The 16400-nt window shown below is 43.2% G+C and overlaps 1 pseudogene; it reads right to left on the minus strand.

Annotated features, from left to right (window-relative positions):
* Window positions 1-312: 312 nt before the first annotated feature.
* LOC121434927 lies at window positions 313-7563 on the minus strand (annotated as a pseudogene).
* Between the last annotated feature and the right edge of the window lie 8837 nt (window positions 7564-16400).

Below are 16400 nucleotides of genomic sequence, written 5' to 3' on the forward strand. Positions count from 1 at the left end.
GAATTTCAACAGACTGATTCATGGGAATTCCTGATCTGGGATCTCAGGGGGCCCATAGAAGAGATGTAAGACACCCAGCCCAGTTCTCATTTTGCTTCTTTAGAAATGAAAAAGAGGTTTAAAAACATGAAAAAGCTGATCTGTTCTTCAAAAGGCAGACCCGAGCTCTCCAAGCAAGGCAGGAGGACACAGAGATGCCTGGACACCCATGTGGTTGGTCAAGGCCAGGTCAGCCAGAAGGCCAGCAGGAGAGCAAGAGAAGGAAGGCCCCCAAGGGCTTGGGGGCTCAGGTCAGAGGCTGGGAAGTGAGGCCTAGCTGTCCTCCTCGTCCTGGTCCTCATCCTCTGGGAAGTGAGCTTGCTTCTTTTGAACATTCCAGTGCAGATACTGGGCAAGGCTCTCAAACCAGCCACTCACAGGGTCACACACACAGGTAGAGGGCAGTGGGTAGCAGGAGGTGGTGATGCTGATGCTGTCTCCATGGCATATTTCCTGCCTCTTCCGTCCATCAAAGGACACCCATGCAGTGTTCCTGGCTTCTGGTGACAGCATAATGATCAGTTCCACCCCTACTGGGACCACGATGGGCCAGAATGACAGCGAGTAGGGGCAGATGGGTGTAACCATGATGGCCGGCACATTGGGGTGGATCATGGAAGGCCCGGCTGCCACTGCATATGCTGTACTGCCCGTCGGGGTGGACACCATCATGCCATCGCCCTGCACAGTGGTGATAAGGTTTCCATCCAGGTAGACATCTACATTCTATAGGTATGAGGAAGAGCCTCTGTCGATCACCACTTCATTCAAGACCTGGTACTGCATGGCCTGCCTTCTGCCCTCTGTGTCCAGGCCATTCTCACTGGGGCCATTATGGATGGCTCTCTTCTTGTCTCTGGGCTCTTGCACGACCCTGACCTTCAGCCAACTCCTCAGGATAACCGCGGCATTCCCCTCTATCCCCTGATTCACTTGGGATTGGAAGTTCTCAAAGTTGAAGGGGTCAGGAAGCTCAGGGAGCCAAGGTGGAAGGCTATAACAGGAGGTGCACTGCCCTGGAAAAGAGAGGAGGCATAGAGCAGGGTACTGTCTCCTCTGAGGCATATGATGAAGTCTATCTGGTTGGAAATGTCATCATAATCTTCACAGAAAGTGCAGAACTTCTTCACTGGTCCAAAGTTTTCATCACTCACTATAGCAGGGTCTTCCAGCACTTCCTTTTCCACATACACAATCATGTTGTTCTCCTCCGTGAGGTACATGCAGAGCTCTTTGAAGGGCTGCAGTAGGCTGGCATCTCTTTCCTTACCTCCTTTGTGTGCAGAGTGCAGCTGACCCACTATCTACGGCTTCCACATCCACAAAGTTGAACGACTGTGGTTTGAAAATAATTTTTCAAATTTGAGTGTGTGGCAAACACATAGAAAGCTCTCTTCCTGTCTCTGGTTCCTAGACAATACAGTGGTACAACTGTTGACACTGCGTTCTCCCTGATAAGGCATCGATATCTGATGTAAAGTGTGTGGCAGGACTGCCCGGGGTGCGTGCAGAATGTGTGGGGGATATGTGGGGGCTTTTTTTATGTGAGGCACTTGGGATTTGGATCAGTGGCAGTCCTGGAACCAACTACCAAAAGACAGCTGTATTTCTATGCTCTTCACATTTTAAAAACACATTTGAGATAATTAAAAAAACAAAAGTGCTTATTGTTAAGTTTGGATCTTAATTGCTCCTCCAAGGCTGGTGCTTTGAAGGCTCAGTCCTTGACTGCCAGCAAGCGCTGTGAGCAGGCGGTGGACACAGGAGGCAGGACCTAACCATAAGAGCTATGTTAGGACCCTTCCTCTCTCCTGGCTCCCTTTGCTGGGTTGCTGCTGTGAGGTGAGCACCCTGCTCCTGCCACCTGTTCTGCCTTACCTCCAATGCCAGCTGAGTCCTCTCTTTTGGCTTCTCTGAGTAGGTACCTCAGAAAGTAACATACTGTTAGAGACTGCGGTCACTGTTTAGTAAGTGTGGGTCACCATAATCACATGAGCACATATGGTTTTGCTCTAACCCAGCACTTCTCTTGTCTCATGGAATGCTAAAATCCCTGAACCTGTTTTTAAAAACTGCCAGTGCCTGCCCACTCCCCACTTCCATGCACATCAGAGCTGGTAACTGGTTTAGGGAGGAGGAAGAAGTACCAAGTATTTCTCAGAAACTCCAAGGACAAGCATTGCAGGCCAGTCCCGCAGAGGAAGGCCCTCCAGGTAAGCTGCTTCATTGTTACCCATTAACCCAGGCAGCCGTGCGTTCACGTGAAAGCTGAGTTAAATTACACAACTCACATAAAGATCAATGCCTTGTAACTCGGGGGGTGGGGTGCTCTCAGTAAGGGAGATGATACAGGGACAACCCCCCCCCATGCCCCACTTTCTTTGGTCCGTGGAAGGAAAGTGGGGAGATTATAAAGTTTCAGCACACCTACTTAAAGGGGGCTGTCCATTTTCTTTCCAGAAGCCTCATCTTTTACTAGCCAAACCTTGTAAAGTTGGCAAAAACCAGAAGATGTGGTCAAAGTTTCTGGAACTGAAATGTCAGTCACTCAAATCCCTTAGTAGAAGAAAAGTCTTTCCAGTATGTCTGTCACTCTGGCTACAAAGTCAACCCGCCAGGGTTAGAACGTAGGGCCTGAGCAGTGTTTGTGATTAATTTCTACACTGTTAAAATTGGCAGTGGTGCTGATGATGAGGCTATGGATATTAAAAGAGCGCATGTCTATAAGAGTGATGTTTATGTATGGTTGGGATGTAGGACCCATCCACCCACTTTAAAGAACGGTGCACGGGCTAAGAACCTGGTTCAGTGGTACCAATTACTTGCAGTGCAGGCAGGAGGACTTGAGTTTTGGATTCCCCAGCCCCCACATAAAAGCTAAGCATGGTGGAGGCAAAGCCAGGAGTAACCCTGAGGCTTACTGCTGGTCAGCCTAGCTAACACGTTAAGTGTCAGGTTCAGTGAAAGACACTGTCTCAGAAAGTAAGGTGGAGAGCAATACAGGGGAGACACCTAAAGTTGATCTCTGGCACGCACACACACACAGACACACACAGACACACACATGCACACGCACACATACTCATGCATGCAAGCACGCACACATGCACGCACATGCACACATGCAGGCACACACATGTATGCACACACACACTTAAAAAATGCTAAGAAAAGTAGAGTACAGAGGTCAAACCAGTTTGGAAGTACCCTGCTTTCTCTTGAGTCTCAGGACTCCTCTGCTCCCTCTGCAAGCAAACCACCACAGAATTTACATCTGCCATTTGTGGTTTTCCTGCAGCGAAGAATTCAAACCACTGATGTTTCTAATTCTACCCCTAAGACGATGACAGTTGGACAGAACATGAAGCTTTGGTCTTCTATCAACTCCCAGCTAGCCCTGTGGTGATGTCCTTATTTAAATCTTATAACAAATATTTCCATCCTCTCTGTCACTTTAGACGAATTTACATTCTAGGCTCCTATCGAGACTTAAAGAAGGAGAGCAGGTGACTGGAGATCATGCCGGAGATCATCCTGGAAGCGGAGGAACTGTAGGTTACTGTGGGGATTTCTTGTACTAGAAGGAAACCACTGGCTTATCCCCAAGTATCTTGTAACCTTAGGGTCAAGGAGTTTGACGCTGAGGTGTGGGGCTTGGTCACGTATGATGCAGAATGTTAGACCTGCAGGTTGTGATTTTGCCCTCATAATCTCCCACATATTAAAGCCTAATATAATTAGGTAACCTGACTCTGAGTGTCTACTTAATGAAAGCATGAAACACTCTTAAGTAAGACAAATGTATTCCTTCTAACTGATTAATGGGAGCTTCTTGGGAAGTAGGGTGGAAGTGCTAATAACAAATTTTCACTCATTTAGGCACACAAAAGTTCAACAAATGCTAACCAATACTTCCTGAATGCTAGCCCCTGTATTTTATTCACAAGTCCCACCATAACCTCATTACCCTATTGAGTAAGTAATATTATGAACTTCATTTTCCAGATAAGGATACTGTAAGACTAAACAGCTTGTACAAAACTACAGAACTCCAAAGCCAAGACTCAAACACAGAATCTAAAACTTATGCAGCAGTGGTAACATATAGTCAGGGTCCCAGCTCAAGGTCTAGTGGGAAAGATCTCTTGATTATTACACAAAGCTCATCTGCAGGAAATAGAAGACAGTCATTTGCAGGGAGTCAGGGTGGAAGAAGACTGGGTCAAAGGCTCCTGGAAAAAGTTCTATTGGAAACGTGGCCAAAATAAACAAGACTATGGGATTTCACAAAACAGAGAGAAAGAAGACATTGTAGGTGGGGGAAACATATGCACAAAAGCAAACAGCAGATGGACATGTTGATTCTCACCACTGTGCTTCAGTAAAGAAGTGTGGCCACACGAATACACAGCGATTCTGCAGGAGCCTGGAGAAGTCGTAGGGTCTGAACCTGCTGTTGGCAGAAGAGGTGATAGGAGAGAGATCTACGAGGCATCACCAAGGAAGAATGCCAAGGGTTTTGTTGCTGTTTAAGACTAATTCAACCTGTATTTGGGGTCCCGGTCCCATATCTGGCACATAGTAAACTCTCAGGTCATTGTCTTAGTTAGGTTTCTATTGCTGTGATAAAACACCATAACCAAAAGCAACATGGGGAAGAAAGGGATTATTTCACTTATACTTCCAAATCACAATCTTCCTTATCCAAGGAAGTCAGGCAGGAACCTGGAGGCAGGAACTGAAGCAGAGGCCACGAAGAAACACTGCTTACTGCCTTGTTCTCCATGACTTGTTTGCTTTACTTTCTTATTGCGTCCAGGACCATCTGCTGAGGGATAGTACCACTTGCAATGATCTGGGCCATCTCATATCAATCACTGATCAAGAAAGTGCCCCACAGATTTGCTCTCAAGCCAGTTTGGTAGGTGAATTTTCTCAGTTGCGGTTTTCTCTTGTCAAATGACTCTAGCTTGTATCAAGTTGACAAAATACTAACCAGGACAGTCATATCTGCTGATTGAATGAAGGAGAAAATAAAATGCTTATAAGACTCAAAGATGGGTGAAGAAGTAGAGTGGATATAAATGATTTAATAAAAAGCAGAAATAAATAATTCTGAGGTTTTACACATGGGTAAATGGTAGAACCATGAACTTTTAGACAGAATTCAAGCAAAGCAACTCATTTGGAGGCTTGCCAGGCACAGGTGAGTCAAATGAGGCCAGGGTGATGCTTCCAGAGCTCTAATGAAGCACGTGCTGGTTCATTTCTTCACTAAGCATTCTCTGGTCCTCTTACTTGTTCAGTAAATGATAAACATGTATCATCTGTGCCACAACGATGGGCAGGAAAGACTTGTCAGAGAAATGGTCTAATCATTGAGCTAGACGTAAACTGAATGCAGAGGTGCACATCTGTATAGTCAGTATCAGGGAGACAGAGATGGCAGCTCTGTGGAATTTGCTGAACTAACCAGCCTACACGAATCAGTGACCTCCGAGTTCAATGAGAAATCCTAACTAAAAAGTGAAGTAGAGAACTTGGAGCTGGAGAGATGGATGACTCAGGGATTGAGAGCAAGGGCTGCACAGTGCACTCACAGCACTGACATGGTGCTCACAGTTATTTGAAACCCCAGCCCATGTTGTGTAGCAGTTTCCCCTGAGATTGAAACATTCCATCTAGAAGGGAAGCTCCTTAAGACAAAGTTAACAACTCAAAACAGCTCCAGGAAGTGTCTGAAACTGACCAGATTCACTAGGCTCCTCCCTCTCAAGAGAAAATCATAAAGATGGCTGCAAGTCACTCTCAGGTAAGTAAGCCAAGCTGCAAAGAGGGCTCTGAGAACAGCCAAGTGGCCTGGAAAAAGCAGAAATCAGCTGAGTTTCCTGGAAGAAGTTTTCAACAACTGAGATACCTGGGAAGGATCCTCTCCAAGCTGTTCAGCCGCTTTCAGACTGTGCAGTGAGCTCCATGTCCCAGTTTTGTGAGCTGTCACCCATGCTGGGGCAGGCTTTGGTGATGCACCTGTCTTAGAGTCATTTCTGCTCCTGTAAGGAACTACTCACCCGTACTCCTGTAAGGAACCCCAATAAAACTCATTGGTTCACCAAGTTGGGATTTAGTGGTATTTGTACTTTGGTCTGTCATGGGCTCCCTATTTGGGGAAGTAGGTATATGCATTATATCTCTCTGAGAAAAATCTGTCACATAATACCCAGGGTACCTGACACCCTCTTCTGTCCTCCATGGGCACCAGGCACACATGTGGTGCACAGACTTACATAACAAACACCCATACACATAAAGATAGGTAGGTAGGTAGGCAGGCAGGCAGACAGACAGACAGATAAAAGAGTGAACAATTGATAAAGACACTGGCATTGGCCTTTGGATGCCACAAATACACACACATGTACATATATGCACACACATATGCACATACACAAACATATATATGTTGGAATACACTCTTTTTTTTTTAAATACACTCAACACCAACGAGAGTGGAAGAGACAAGACATCACCAGGGAACCGAAGCCAGGATTCTCGGAAGGCTCTGAAGCTGGATCTAGTTTCTATTCTGGTCTTATACTCTAAACCACAAGGTGGGGTGGACAAGCATGCAAGAGTTTATAGAAGCCCACATGGCAGTCAGAAGGTTGTGAAGGGCAACAATCCATTGTTTCAGGTGTTTCTCCAGGTCATTTTGTTCTAGGTAGCAAATGAAGTCATGCTTGGCAAACAGGCAGCACAACCTTCAAGCAAATCTTAAATAAGTCAATAAATCAATATCTAGTAATTGGTCTTTTCTACCTTGTATGCTTCACTTATCACACACACACGTGAGCATGCACACACACACACACACACAGAGAGAGAGAGAGAGAGAGAGAGAGAGAGACAGAGACAGAGACAGAGACAGAGAGAGCGAGCTGAGTTGGGACCTACAGATGGCTATCCTGGCAGAGGACCCAAATTTGCTTCCCAGTTCCCATGTTGGGCAGCTCACAACTGCCTGTAACTCCAACCCCAAGAGAACAGACACTCTCTTCTGACCCCCACTGGCACTGCAGGCAAATGTCCAAGCCACATACAGATACACATACATGTTCTAAAAATAATTTAAAAATAAAAAAGCTGAATCAATTCATTTTCCTCTTTCTTTCAACTTCCATGCCCATACGTCCGCTCCACTAGTGCTTTCCCTCTGTCTGCCTAGGTTCCTACAGAGGCCTACACACCTCCCCGCTTCTTTCTCTGTTGCTCTATGGAGCTGTTTTCCTCACTGTGATGAGAATGCTCTGATTCAGAAAACCAGGTCTTGCCACTTTACCACTTGACATCCTTGGCTTTCTGTCCAATTTATTATAAAATCCAAATGCATTTGCAATGATGTATTGGTCTCTGCACATTCCCACCCCTGCCCATTTTGTCAGCTTCGCCTCCCACCATTGTCTCTAAATCACTGACCTTTTGGTTATGCTGAACTGCTCCCACAGCCTCTACCTCCAGGTTCTTCATTACTGAAAGGCCTTTATGCTCACAGCTTCCCTTTGGTAGATGCACACACACACCTTTTACCCACCTAGTCAGTCTCGAGTTTTCAGGCTGATTGTCTCCTTCTTGAAATTATACCACAGACTAGCTAGTTTTTATTGTTGTTTAAAAAGAAGGGGATGGTGGGTGGTGGTGCCACACACTTTTAATCCCAGCACTCGGGAGGCAGAGGCAGGCAGATCTCTGTGAGTTCGAGGCCAGTCTGGTCTACAAGAACTATTCCAGGATAGGCTCCAAAGCTACAGAGAAGCCCTGTCTCAAAAAAGAAAAAAAAAAAAAACCTAACTAAGTAAATAAATAAAAATAAAAAGAAGGGGTCAATTTTGACTCATGATTCTGGAAGTCCATGATCAGGGCCACACTGCTGAAGTGCCAAGACCAAGGAGAGTGTCTAGGGTGGGAGATTGGGAGTGAGCGTGTACACGCATGTGTATTGTATGCTCTCTGCTTCATAAAGCCATCAGGAGTAAATTGCGAAGACTCCACTCTGTCGGCCTCATGTTATCCCAATCACCTCCCATGGGAGGTAATGTTGTAAGAACATTTAAGGTCTGCTTCCTTAGCAATTTTTAAGTATAAAATACATCATTAACATCTCATCCAACATATCACAGTTGGGTTAAGTTTCTGCACTCTTACTTTCGCACAGTGAGGTGATCCCATAAATATTGTTATTCTTTTTGTTGTTGTTGTTTTTGTTGTTGTTGTTGTTGTTGTTGTTTTTTTTGTTTTTTCGAGACAGGGTTTCTCTGTAGCTTTTGGTGCCTGTCCCGGAACTAGCTCTTGTAGACCAGGCTGGCCTCGAACTCCCAGAGATCCACCTGCCTCTGCCTCCCGAGTGCTAGGATTAAAGGCGTGCGCTACCACCACCCGGCTGTTATTTTATTCTTTAATTACATGGAATGGATAGTCTCTTTGTCATTATCTAAGAAGGCTAGACTACTTAAATAATACATCTTAATTTAATTCAATAAACAGTCAATAACAAGTTTTATTTACATTTTATAATATCCTTTATTACTGCGTTGATCACTCTTATTGATACCTTAAATCAACTACATTTAAAACTAAAATGTCAAGTAATAACAAAATTGATATTTTTTTCATCCCAGTTAACTTCTTTTGACCTTTGCTTTAAACATGTGATAAAACCACATGTTGCAGAGTTAGAGAAAGGAACACACCAAACTAACCCATAGTATCATGAATTCAGAAGCCATAAACCCAAAACAGGAAGATTATGGGCTAGATATGGTTTTTAGAACTCTCCAATAAAAAATAAAATACAAATTATCCAAATTACACATAGCAAATGACCAGTGCTTCTCAAGTAGATATTTGGATTAGTAAATAGTAGCAGGCACATGAGACAATAATACTCATAAGCTTATATCAAGTAAAGGTATATTTGGATCATTTAGGCAGAAATGAATCTGTTCTTTTGAAAACTCTGAGACATAAAGAATCAACCATTCTTCCTCCATCTTTGTTAAAGTACCTTTTAACCAACCCCCAAAAGAGGGCAATAGATATACGGAATCTGTGGATTGGAAGAAAAATTTAAACTCAAGCAGTGGATTTACATTTTGAGGCTACAGCCTGTGTGTCTTGAAAATGTCATGAGTAAATGATTCACAATATCTGATTTCATACAGGTTACCAGCTGTCTGGAAAGGCGAGGTGAAATATGCAAAAATCAAACAACACGCAGGTAAAGAAACTGATGAAGCAGTGAGTTCATGACTGATTGAAAGCGTGTGCTGGTCACGGGCCACACTGTAATCCCAGCACTCAGGAGTTTAAAAGGTTGGCCTGGGAGACAGAGTGAAACATGAGAGCCTAACTCAAAGCACATTTTCTCAGGGAGCAAGATGGCATCAAATATTCATTCTGATCTTGATAAGGTGTACCACTTTTGTGGTGCTGTATCACCCTTGAGAATCAGCCTCTCCTCTGTAAGAAGCCTAACTTCTCCTCACAGGCCAAGAGGAGGTAATACATAGAGTGCCTGGCATTGGGTGAGACACAAGGTAAGGACTCATTAAATGCAACTGTGTGTGCCTATGGCTCCGGCTAAGGCACAAGGTAAGCACTCATTTAAATTTAACTATGTGTGTCTATGACCCCAGCTATCTGGGATGGTGGGACAGGAGGATAGCTTTTTTTGGAACCAACCTGGGAAATACGAAAAGATCCAGTCTCAAAAAAAAAAAAAAAAAAAAAAAAAAAAAAAGAAAAGAAAAGAAAACTATTGTTAAGATTAGTCTCTTGTAAGTTTTAGGTAACTGTACAAATAAAGATAAAGATAGAAGACCATTTGTTGAAAAGTATTGGAACCAATGCATTACTCACCGTGGTTCTTAGTTTGTTGGGAATGATAACCAGGACCTCGTGTCTAGCCCCATTGTCTTCACCTCCTAATCTGTAGCTGCCATGAGCGAGTTCATCTCTATCCACATTGGTCTGGCTGATCCTGACTGGCAATGCCTTCTGGGACTGCTGTTGCCTAGAACATGGTATCTAGCTGAGTGGCTAGATAATCAAAAAATAAAACCATTGGTAAAGAGGGGACTTTTTCAGCAACTTCTTCAGTGAGGTGGGCACTGGTAAGCATGTGCCCAGAACAGTGTTACAGAACTGAGATCCATGGTCATTGACAGGATTCTCAATGGCACTTAGTACCAGCTTTTCTGCAGAAAGCAGTTCATCACAGGTAATCACGGTGCTGCTAATGTCTATGCCAGGGAACTACACCACTGGCTAGGAGGTCACTTACTCGGTGACCATCTTGAAGATGACATCTTTGATGTGATCATCTGAGTTTAATTTGTAAGCTGGATGGCCCGTGCAGAGGTCTTTGTGGATTTTGTGAACCAATACCAGAGCTAATGGGGGAAGTGACTCTGGTTTACCTCCCTGTTGAAGGAGCTGCGGTGGGCTGCATTCCCACCCAGCTACGCACGGCTAGCTTTACCCGAAATAATTACACGGAAACTGTATTCTTTTAAACACCACTTGGCCCATTATATCTAGTCTTTTCTCAGCTCTCGTGTCGCACCTGGACTAGCCCATTTCTTATAATCTGTGTAGCCCACGAGCTGGCTTACCAGGAATGATCTTAACCTGCGTCTGCCTGGAGTGGGAGAATCATGGTGATTCCTCACTCAGCTTCTTTCTCCCAGCATTCCGTTCTGTTTACTCCGCCTATCTATGTTTTAACCTATGAGGGCCAAGCAGTTTTATTGCTTAACCAATGAAATCAACAGATTGATATATGACCCACCTCCATCATTTCCCCTTTTCCTGTTTAAACAAAAAAGAAAGGCTTTAACTTTAACATAGTAAAATTACATATAGCAAAACAGTTATTAAGCAAGAATCACAGTTACAATATTTATATCTATTTTATCTTTTATCATAACAATGGAAAACTATAACTACCTATCCATTCTTCAACTCCATCAAAGACTCCAGAAGGATATAATATTACCTAAGTAAACAAGAAATCCAAAGCTCTAGAAATGACAGAGACATCTCGCTGCCTGTACAGTCACCCAAATTTCCTCTGTACCGTTGGGGCATCCATCTTCAGCCTTCAGGCCCATAGTATCCAGCAGACATTTCCATGAAGCAGGAAATTTCAAAGACAGTTCAGTCACTATCTGCTGTGTCCTGCAGAATGTCTCGCAGACTCTTTCATGAGTCATGAACCCCAAAAGTCCGTCTCACCTTTAGGCAAGTTCAGCAGTCCTCTCTCTGCGGGTTCTCTGTGTCCATTTTATGCAACAGTCCAGGCAAGAGCAGTTTCTTGCCCAAATGGCTATCAAACTCCATAAGGATCCTCTTCAATGCCCATCTTCCTCTCGAAGTAGATTGGTGCCGCCAGGAGCAGATATGTCTCATTGTCATGAAAAGTCCTAAGTTATTAAAATATTTTAAATGCCATATTCTGTAGCCTTTGAGAGATATGAAGAATGCCTATCTGAAATATATCTCTATATATCTAGAAAATCTAAGTAACATGACTACAAACTTGACTATTATTTATGATTATCCATCAACAGCCTATATTTCCTAATTATACATTACATTTTAAAAATGAACTACACAATCACAACACCTTATTCAAGATCAGAAATACATATACATATAACAAAATTGATCTTAAAATCCACACCAATGGAAATTATTCATACCTATATCATTTCCCCCTTTAAATGTAAAAGAACAATAATAAACAATATTTTGGGAACATGGGCACAGTTTTTTCTCTCCAAACTGCTTCCTGCTGAATGGGGGCGCTGTTAATCAGATCATTTAGGGTGTAACCTGTGTGCCAGGTTTATCTCAGTTGGCAGTTGAGTGAAGTAATTTTTTGAGGGTGTTCATAGGAACTTTTCGGGAGGTCGTGGTCTATCATACCATATCGGGATAGATGCAATCCACAGGGTCTGGTCCTCTGTGAAAACAAAAGAAGACCCTCTCCAAAGCATCATATCCTTAGACCCAAATTTTGAAATCGTAATACCCTTATATCCATTCTGGTTTAGCTTGGCAGCCCATGTAATGAAATGTCTCTCTGTACTTAGCTCCTTTACAGTCAAAAATTTTAAAGAAAACACAAAGAATACAAAGAATCCAGACTCTGTGAATTTTCCATTTTTACGTGGCTTATTTTTCTTTATTTCTTTTAATCTACAACTATCTGTACTCTGTCTCTTTAAAGACTTTACCTCTTTTTTTAACCATTAACTTTATTCTCTACATTCTTTTCTTCTCTCTCTCAAGTCTATGTACACTCATCCAACACTGTGGTCTTTTATGTCTGAATCTGTTTTATTGTGAATCTGTAACACTTTTTTTACTATCCAGGAGCATTTCTTAAAATGTTAAGCAGTTCTTAAAAACTGAAGTTGCACCATGTACAGATAATACGGTAATAAGGTACAACCTGTTTCCTGCCCAGTCTAAACCTTAACTGCACTGTTTTTATGGTAATTACAGTAGCTCCTGCCTGAGACCAGCACAGTTCATCATGGCAGAGCCGAGCAGCTCCTGCCTCAGAGCCATTTGGTGCCCCTGAGCCACACACAGTTCCAGGCACACAGCAGTCCACATTGCCATCAAGCAAACCGTAGCACTTTACTCCAAATGCTCCATTCAAAAGCTCTGTCTCCTGCAGGAGCCAGACAGAGATCGTAATGGCGGCACAGTCCTAGGAAGCCACACTTTAAAATGACGCAGCTTTTTTTCTGCTGCTGTTGCTGAATCAGGAAATCTCTCTACAGCACGCCACCAACAAACAGCAAAAATCTGTGTTAAACTCTCTCTCCCTTATTTTTAAGCCTTCTCAGGTTTTACGTGGAGTTCATTAGCACGTTGGGTGCCACTCTGTTGAAGGAGCTGCGGTGGGCTGCGTTCCCACCCAGCTACGCACGGCTAGCTTTACCCGAAATAATTACACGGAAACTGTATTCTTTTAAACACCGCTTGGCCCATTATATCTAGTCTTTTCTCGGCTCTCGGGTCGCACCTGGACTAGCCCATTTCTTATAATTTGTGTAGCCCACGAGCTGGCTTACCAGGAATGATCTTAACCTGCGTCTGCCTGGAGTGGGAGAATCATGGTGACTCCTCACTCAGCTTCTTTCTCCCAGCATTCCGTTCTGTTTACTCCGCCTATCTATGTTTTAACCTATGAGGGCCAAGCAGTTTTATTGCTTAACCAATGAAATCAACAGATTGATATATGACCCACCTCCATCACCTCCCTATTGATGAAATGTCTTCATCTTGATTACATCAAGATGTCTGAGCTGGAGTCCCATGTACCCAGTTTCACAATCGTGTATGAGTCCTACAACTCCATCCTCTCTACCAGTACCATCCTGGAGCACTCTGTCCACTTGATGGTGGACAATGAGGTCATCTCTAACACTTGTCATAGATACCTTGATACTGAATGTCCAAACTGGACTAACATTAACTGCCTTTCTACCTAGATTACCTCTCACCAGTGCTTCTCCCTGAATATTGATCTCACAAAATTCTAGGCCAACCTGTTGCTCTATCCTCACATCCACTTCCTCCTGACCACATACATCCCTGTAATCTCTGCTTTTTAAGAAAAAAAAAAAAGCTTACTATGAGCAACTTTCTGCAAGAAAGATCACCTGTATTTACTTTGAGACAGTCAACTAGATGATGAACTGACCCTTGCTATGGGAAATGCAAGGCTTGCTGCCTGTGGTACCATGAAGATGTGATTCCCAAAGATGTCAATGATGTTATTGCCACCACCAAAACCAAATACACCATCCATGTTGTGTATTTATGCCCCACTGGCTTCAATGCTGGCATTAATTACCAGTCTTCTACTGTGGTACCTAGCAGAGAGCAGGTCAACATACAGTGAGCTGTGTGCAGGCAGAGCAATACCACAGCCATTGCTGAAGCCTGGGGTTGCCTAGACCACAGATTTGACTTGATGTAGGCCAATAATGCCTTTGTTCACTGGTGTGGGGTGAAGGAATGAAGAAAGGAAAGTTTCCTGAGGTTCATAAGGACATGGCTACCCTAGAGAAGGACGATGAGAACCAGGAAGTATATGGATTCTACTGAGGTGGAGGAGGGAAAGAGGAAGGCAACCCTCACTATGCTTCCTTCCTTTCAGCCCTGCAGGCCACATTTGCAGAATCTGAGCTGCATGTCAGCTGGCAGGCTTTAAAGGATTGTCTTCACTCTGCAGTAGTCATGTTCTGCCTCCTCCATGTATACCTGTGACACATTTCCATGTCTCAGAGTAAACACTTTCCAAAAGAAAAGCAGAACTCGTATAATCACAGTTCAGCTGTGTTATTTGCTATGAAAAACAACATACAGTTAGCAAGATAATTGAGAGAAAATACACTATAAATTTCTTCTTGCCAGAAGTTTGTCATTTTGAGATTTCTAAAGTTACATGGCTCTTTTCTTGCAAGACACTTCCATTTCAATTGGATGTTTCTATAGGCCAGAGGTCCTATCTATAGTTGTATGTGGGTTTTATGAATATGCCATTGTTTGATGGAGGAGGGTCATCTGTCTATGTTACTTTCATTGGTTAATAAAGAGACTGCCTTGGCCTTTTGATAGGGCAGAAAATTAGGTGGGCAGAATAGATAGAACAGAATGCTGGGAAGAAGGGAAGTGAGGCAGTTGCCATGATTCTCCAGCCCAAGACGAACATAGGCTAGAATCTTTCCCGGTAAGCCACTACCTCGTGGTGCTACACAGATTATTAGAAATGGGTTAAGCAAGATATGAGTGTTAGCCAAGAAGAGACTAGATGTAATGGGCCAGGCAGTGTTTAAATGAATACAGTTTGTGTGTTGTTATTTGGGGGCATAAGCTAGCCAGGAGGCTGGGAGCTGGGTGGCAGGAATGCAGTCCGCTGTTCCTTATACGATTGTTTAAAAAACATTGTTTGTGAGGACTACCAAGCATTATATGCATTGTCTGACTTTTAAAAGACATGACATAGGCCTGGAGAGATGGCTCAGATGTTAAAGGCTAGGTGCCCAACCAAGAATATAAAAGACATAATGTAGTTACATAAAAAAAGCATGTCCATGTTCACACACACACACACACACACAAAATCTTATACACAAACCAGTCTATGGCATTTTGTCTGAAAACCCCTCCTTGCTCATGGTTTAAACTGCTTCTTGTTTTCTGATGGATCTGAGTCTGTATATGGCACCTAACTTCCCTTCTGTGTCTCAGATTCACATGTTCAAGTGATGAGCAGATAGCTCCATCAAACAGCAAGTCAGAGCCACACTCGTTGTCCTGCTGCCAAGGGACACAGCATTTACCTGAGCAGCACTTTCTCCCTTCTCCCCAAACGGCATCACCTTTCCATTGCTCAGGTTTTTGCCTCGTTCATTTTCTCCACCCATCCTTCCTCTGTACTGGGACCACCACTATCCTAGTTTGGGGTCTCATTTATGATTGAAAGGTTGCTGACCTGACCTACTCTGGCTTCCTGTCAGAGGCTCTGTACTATACTGAGAGGCATCCATCTACACATTAAACTGGCCTCTAACTCCCCTAGTATCACCCGCCACTTAATAATGCCATTATAGCCTTTTCCGATTAGTATCCCCTTGATCTCCTTTTGGTGTCTTATTGCTCCTAGCTAGGACCTCAAGAACTATATTGAGTAGCTATGGAGAGAGTAGACAACCTTGTCTTGTTCCTGATTTCAGTGGAATTGCTGGAAGTTTCTCTCCAGTTTGATGTTAGCTGTTGGCTTGCTCTATATTGTCTTTATTATGTTTAGGGATGTTCCTTGTGTCCCTGATCTCTCCAAGAACTTTATCATAAAGGGATTTTGTATTTTGTCAAAAGCTTTTTTGGCATCTAATGAAATGATCATGTGGTTTTTATTTTTCAGTTTGTTTATATAGTTTTGTTTTTTTTTATATTTTGGTCTTATTTATTTATTTTTTTTTATTTTTTATTTTTTTGATGAAATTTGTTTTATTCTTTTTTCATAGCCCTTGCTTCCAGCATTATTTCTTTTTTTTTTACTTTTTTTTAAAATTTATTTATTTATTAAAGATTTCTGTCTCTTCCCAGCCACCGCCTCCCATTTCCCTCCCCCTCCCCTAATTAAGTCCCCCCCCCCTCAGCCCGAAAAGCAATCAGGGTTCCCTGTCCTGTGGGAAGTCCAAGGAACCCCCCACCTCCATCCAGGTCTATATAGTTTTGTATGTTGAACCATCTCTACATCTCTGGGATGAAGCTGACTTGAT

This window comes from Microtus oregoni, unplaced genomic scaffold (genome assembly GCF_018167655.1).
Source record: "Microtus oregoni isolate MIOR12 unplaced genomic scaffold, Mior012 000045F_ref0000178, whole genome shotgun sequence".
In the NCBI taxonomy this organism is placed as follows: Eukaryota; Metazoa; Chordata; class Mammalia; order Rodentia; family Cricetidae; genus Microtus; species Microtus oregoni.